We start from the raw sequence: 6,000 nt of genomic DNA on the forward strand, positions 1-6,000 counted from the left end.
CTATGGGACCCGCCGGCTAGCGAGTAAGGTTCTCGCGTAAAGTTGGCGCAGGACACGTGTGGTACGTTCGGCGTCGTCCAGCGAGGATCGTCATGGGCAGGCAGTACGACCGTCTCCACTGTTCCCACACCGAGTGCAGTAATGGAGTGGGAGTTTGACGGGCCGACACTGTGCAGGGTAATGGATCGAAGCCGGTGGAGGTCAGCGGCGTGGCCGCCGACGCTTGTACCTGCCGTGCACCCGATCCAGTACCTTTGTTGACGCGTAGACACCTTTAACCGTAGGGTCTCTTCATGACCTACGGTCTAATGTGACTTGAGATCCCTAGCCGGCTAGCCTGCTTGACTAGCCGGCCTGGGCACGACCGCCTCGCCCCTAGTCGGTTGGCTTGGCCTAGGCGGCCAGGGAGAGGTAGCCGTCTGATCTCTAGCCGGCAGGTGCTTCCTGGCCGGCCAGAGAGTTGGCCGTCTTGCCCCCAGCCGGCAGGTAATACTTTAGCCGTCCAGGGGGACTTAGGATTTGCAGAATGGTTCTTGTTGTTCCTTCTTGGTTGAAGGCAAAGGAGTGGGCTCGATAAGCCTACCCCGGGGTTATCCCCCCGACAGTAGTCCCCGAAGATGGGGAGGCCCGCCGTTTTGGAGCGGGCGGCCTCGCCGGCTTTAGTCCTTTGTTGTTGAACTCCTGCCACCTCCTGCGGCAGGGGACGCCGGCTCAAAAGCCGGCTGGCTTCCAAGCGACGCCCCGGCTTCGTCGTAGGTCGTGCAAATCGCGCCACGTGCCAGGTCAGGCCTTACATGATTATGTTTTTTTTCAGTTTGACGAGACGGGGCCTGCGCCCTGGGTCCCGCCACGACGCCCCCTCGCCCCCCGCACGGAGGATTCCTCTGCGGATTTACTCCACGACGGTTGGTTTTCGGGAGTCGTAAAAGCCTCCGTAATAATCGGGGGTAATGGGACCGGTGCGCACCGGATCCCCTTCCCACGATCCTTCGTGGGGTTTAAATGGGGTGCGGAGGTATCGAGGAGGCTATTCGCCCCCTTCTCGCCCCACATTTGCACTTCCTCCCTCCCTGAGCCCAGAGAGAGAGACTTCGTCTTCCTCTTCGTCTTCGCCGCCGCGCAGACCGCCGTTGTCCCTTCGAGTTCTCGCCGCTCGCCACCATGTCGAGCAACTCTTCCAAGAAGGGGCAGCACAGCGGTGCCTGGCTCGGCAGCGGCATCTGCGTCGAGCACATCGACGCGCTCCGCCATCGCCGAATGCTGCCTCCAGCCTCCCTCGTGTCCGTGCGGATCCCCGGAGCCGAGAATGCTCCGAAGCCACAGGAGGGACAGGTAGTCGTGTTCGATGAACACTTCTACCGAGGCTTCGGGCTCCCGGTGAGCACCTTCTTCAGCAACTTCCTCACCTTCTTCAGCTTACAGCCGCATCATCTGGCGCCGAACGCCATCCTCTAGCTCGCCTCATTCGTCGTCCTGTGCGAGGGGTTTCTGGGGATCGAGATCCGCCTCGACCTCTGGTAGAGCTTGTTCTTCTTCAAGCAGCAGTCCAAGAAGATGGACAAGGCTGAGTTGGAGAAGCTCGATGGAGCTCGTCCGATGACCCCGTGCGGCGCGGCACTGGTGCATCACCGAACGAAGTGCGGCTTCCCCCAGATGCCGCTCCAAGACTCCATCAAGCAGTGGCAAAGGGGCTTCTTCTACCTGAAGAATGCCAGCCCCACCCATGACGCCATCAACATGCCCCCTTCGCCATTGAGCCTCCGATGGCGAAGAAGAACTGGCAGGCCAAGTACCCCAAGCCGGTTCCCGAGGTGGCATAGATAGGCGCCTACCTCGACAGCTTGAAGAACCGCGGCCTCGTGCGACGCGACCTGCTCACCACCATGATGACGCGCCGGATCCTGCCTCTACAGAGAGGGACTCATCTGGTATGTCAGATGAGTGGCCGACATGATCCTTGCCGGCTCTTCACCAAGAATTTCCACCCTGGGGCGGTGGCGAAGAACGTGAACCAGATCTCCTCCGCCAACATGGATGAAGGAGGAGACTGGGAGTGGGGGATGGTCCCTTACGATAGGAACCATCCTCCCCCAATGGTAAGTGTCCTCTGGATCTGGTATTTGCCTCGTGTTTTTGATAACTGTTGTTTCTTCTTGTTAAGCCGGCTGCCAACTGTTGTTGTATCAGCTGTTTGGGAAGCTGCAGGAGCTCACCCCGCCGGCTCCAGACTTGGAAATGTCGGACCCCTCAGAGATTGAAGACGAGGGGATGATCGAGACTCAGGACGCCGTCTCAGAGGAGGCGCTGGAGTCGGAAGGCTCCGAGCCGTCTGGTGAGCACCTGAGGCCTCCTATTGTTGATTGGACGGACAATGACGAGACGCCACCATCTTCGTATGATGTAACCTTTGGGGAGGGTGCCGAAGAGGTGGAGGAAGTCACCAGCCCTCCAATGACCCAAGGCCGCCAAGAACAAGGGCAAGGGTGCCACAGTTTCCAAGCCGGCCCCCAAACGCGCCGCGCCTGGACCTCCAGCCGGAGGGCGAGCAGGCGGCGCCAAGAAGCGTCGAGCCGGCGCCCTCAGGAAGCAGGTGCCCATCGTGGTGGGGTAAGGATCCTTTGTTGCCCTCTTTTAGCTTTGTTGAATGAGGATGGGTTCCTCAAATTATGCCTTGCAGGGAGGCAGAAGACGTGGCGGAAGAAACTGCCTCCAACGCCGAACGGGCCGGCTGGGCAGTAGCTGAGGCTGCCCAGAAGGCCCTTGATGATAAATCCGCCCGTTGCTCGGAGGTGGTGGCGAAGAAGATGGCCGCAGGCCAATCTCAGCCCAGCCGGGCTAAGAAGCCCAGGGAGAAGCATACGAAGGCTAGATATGACCCCTCCACGCGTGCTCGCGTGGAGGAGCGAGCTAGCGAGGCGGCCCCGAGGCGTACCCAGAGGGCTGAGGCAGCCAAGCTGTCCGAGCCGGACGCCTCCGCGCCTGTGCACCTCGAGGTGATCCCCGACATGCCGGAGGCCGAGGCAGCGGCCGACGCGCCAGAGCTAAACCTGGAGGCGCCAGAGATGGCCATGGATGCGCCGGACGTGGCCGATCCACTCCCTGCTGCGGAGACGATGTCGGCTGGGGCGTCGATGGAGCCGGCCACCAACCAGCCACCTGAAGCCGGCGCCATCATCGTGACCAATCGTGGTCCGTCTGCTCCAAGAGCCGGCTCCAGCTCTGGGAGTCGGCCCATGAAGACTTGGCGCGTGGCCAACGTCGAGCGCCTGACGTTGACCCCATGCGTTGAGCTCAGCGGTGTCCTCGAGCTGGTGGCGATGTTTGCGAGCAGCCGGGACAAGGTGAAGCATGCGGCCAGGGTGGCCACAGCGATTGGAGCGCCTGGAGGAGCGCACCAGGGTGAGTGCTTCATCCTTTGCATTTTATTCGTCTTGGTTTTGATTTTTTTTCTTCTCTTGAGTCGGTGGGGGCGTGCCAGCGCACCCACTGGGTGTAGCCCCCGAGAATCGGGCTGGCCAAGCATTGGCCGGGCCGAATCTCTTCGAGCTATGCCTTGTCTTTGCTTTTTTAGTGGGGGCGCGCTAGCGCACTAATGACCCACAAGTATAGGGGATCTATCGTAGTCCTTTCGATAAGTAAGAGTGTCGAACCCAACGAGGAGCAGAAGGATCTGACAAGTGGTTTTCAGCAAGGTAATCTCTCAAGCACTGAAATTATCGGTAACAAGTAGTTGTGTGATAAGATGATTCGTAGCAAGAAGCAAGTAACAAGTAGCAAAGGTGCAGCAAAGTGGCCCAATCCCTTTTGTAGCAAGGGACAAGCCTGGACAAACTATTATAGGAGGTAAAGCGCCCCCGAGGACACATGGGAAATTCTGTCAAGCTAATTTTCATCTTGTTCATATGATTCACATTCGCTACTTTGATAGTTTGATATGTGGGTGGACCAGCGCTTGGGTACTGCACTTACTTGGACAAGTATCCCACTTATGATTAACCCCTCTCGCAAGAATCCGCAAAATAAGAATTAAGACAAAGTCTAACCATAGCATTAAACTAGTGGATCCAAATCAGCCCCTTACGAAGCAACGCATAAACTAGGGTTTAAGCTTCTGTCACTCTAGCAACCCATCATCTACTTACTACTTCCCAATGCCTTCCTCTAGGCCCAAATAATGATGAAGTGTTATGTAGTCGCCGTTCACATAACACCACTAGAGGAAAAACAACATACAACACATCAAATTATCGAACGAATACCAAATTCACATGACTACTTATAGCAAGACTTATCCCATGTCCTCAGGAACAAAAGTAACTACTCACAAAGCATAATCATATTCATGACCAGAGAGGTAATGAGTAGCAAAAAATATTTGAACATATAATATTCCACCAAGTAATCCAACTAGCATCAACTACAAAGAGTAATTAACACTACTAGCAACCTTACAAGTACCAATCGGAGTCGCGAGACGGAGATTGGTTACAAGAGATGAACTAGGGTTTGGAGATGAGATGGTGCTGATGAAGATGTTGATGGTGATGAGTCCCCTCCGATGAGAGGAGTGTTGGTGATGACGATGGCAACGATTTCCCCCTCTCGTAGGGAAGTTTCCCCGGCAAGATCGTCCTGCCGGAGCTCTAGATTGGTTTTGCTCAAGTTCCGCCTCGTGGCAGCGGTGATTCCTCCCGAAAGCCTCCTCTTGATTTTTTTCTGGAACGAAACCCTTCTTGTACCAAAAGAGGGTGGCCAGAGGGCCACCAGGGAGCCTACAAGCCCCCTAGGCGCGGCCAGGGGGGAGGCCGCGCCTAGCAGGCTTGTGGCTTCCTGCTAGCGCCCCTGTGGTACTTCTTTGGTCCAGTATTTTTTATAAATTCCAAAATAAATCCACGTTGATTTTCACGGCTTTTGGAGTTGCGCAGAATAGGTATCTCAAACTTTCTCCTTTTTCACGCCAGAATTCCAACTACCGGCATTCTCCCTCTTCATGTAAACCTTGCAAAATAAGAGAGAAAAGGCATAACTATTGTACCGTGAAGTGTAATAACATCCCAAAAAGCGATAAATATCTACATGAAAGCATGATGCAAAATGGACGTATCAACTCCCCCAAGCTTAGACCTTGCTTGTCCTCAAGCGAAAACCGAGATCAATAAATATGCCCACATGTTTAGAGAGAGAGGTGTTGACAAAACAATATACGGACATGCAGGCATCATGATCATAATCAGAACAACAATACCATCATATGAACTCTTATGCTAAAGTGACCATTCCTTCACAAGGTAAAGTATGGATCAAGAGCCTTACTGAGAATTAACAACTGATAGCCTTTAGTCATTGAAGCAATTGCAATTTATCGCAACATCGAAAAGAGTCAAATAAGAGCTTGTAAAGCAAATCCACATGCTCAATCATCCTTTTGTCTTCTACAATTGCTACAACTCACGTGGTACTCATGAGATCAAAGTTTCAGTCGGACACAGAGAAAGATAGGGGCTTATAGTTTCGCCTCCCAACTATTTACCTCAAGGGTAATGTCAACAACAATAATTCATGAATACTTACCTCCAAGTTGATATATGTATATAGATCTTTCCCTAGCATATGACGTTAGCCAAGATAAAGTCGAAATAAGGAAATTGGTGTAGATCACCATGACTCTTTCAAGGGCAAAAAGTAAAGGTACAAGATAGGCCCTTCGCAGAGGGAAGTAGAGGTTGTCATGCGCTTTTGAGGTTTGGATGTGTGTCCTCGTAGTGTGGAGGAACGTCACTTTATATTGCCTCCTGTGATAAAGAACTTTATTATGCAGTCTGTCGCTTTTATGTCTTCCTCATCACAGGTTAGTACAAAGCTTATTTTCCACACACTAATAGATCATACATATTTAGGGATCAATTTTTATTGCTTGCACCGATGACAACTTACTTGAGGGATCTTCTTCAATCCATAGGTAGGTATGGTGGACTCTCATTGCAAAACTGGGTTGAAGGT

This window comes from Hordeum vulgare, chromosome 3H (genome assembly GCF_904849725.1).
Source record: "Hordeum vulgare subsp. vulgare chromosome 3H, MorexV3_pseudomolecules_assembly, whole genome shotgun sequence".
Lineage (NCBI taxonomy): Eukaryota > Viridiplantae > Streptophyta > Magnoliopsida > Poales > Poaceae > Hordeum > Hordeum vulgare.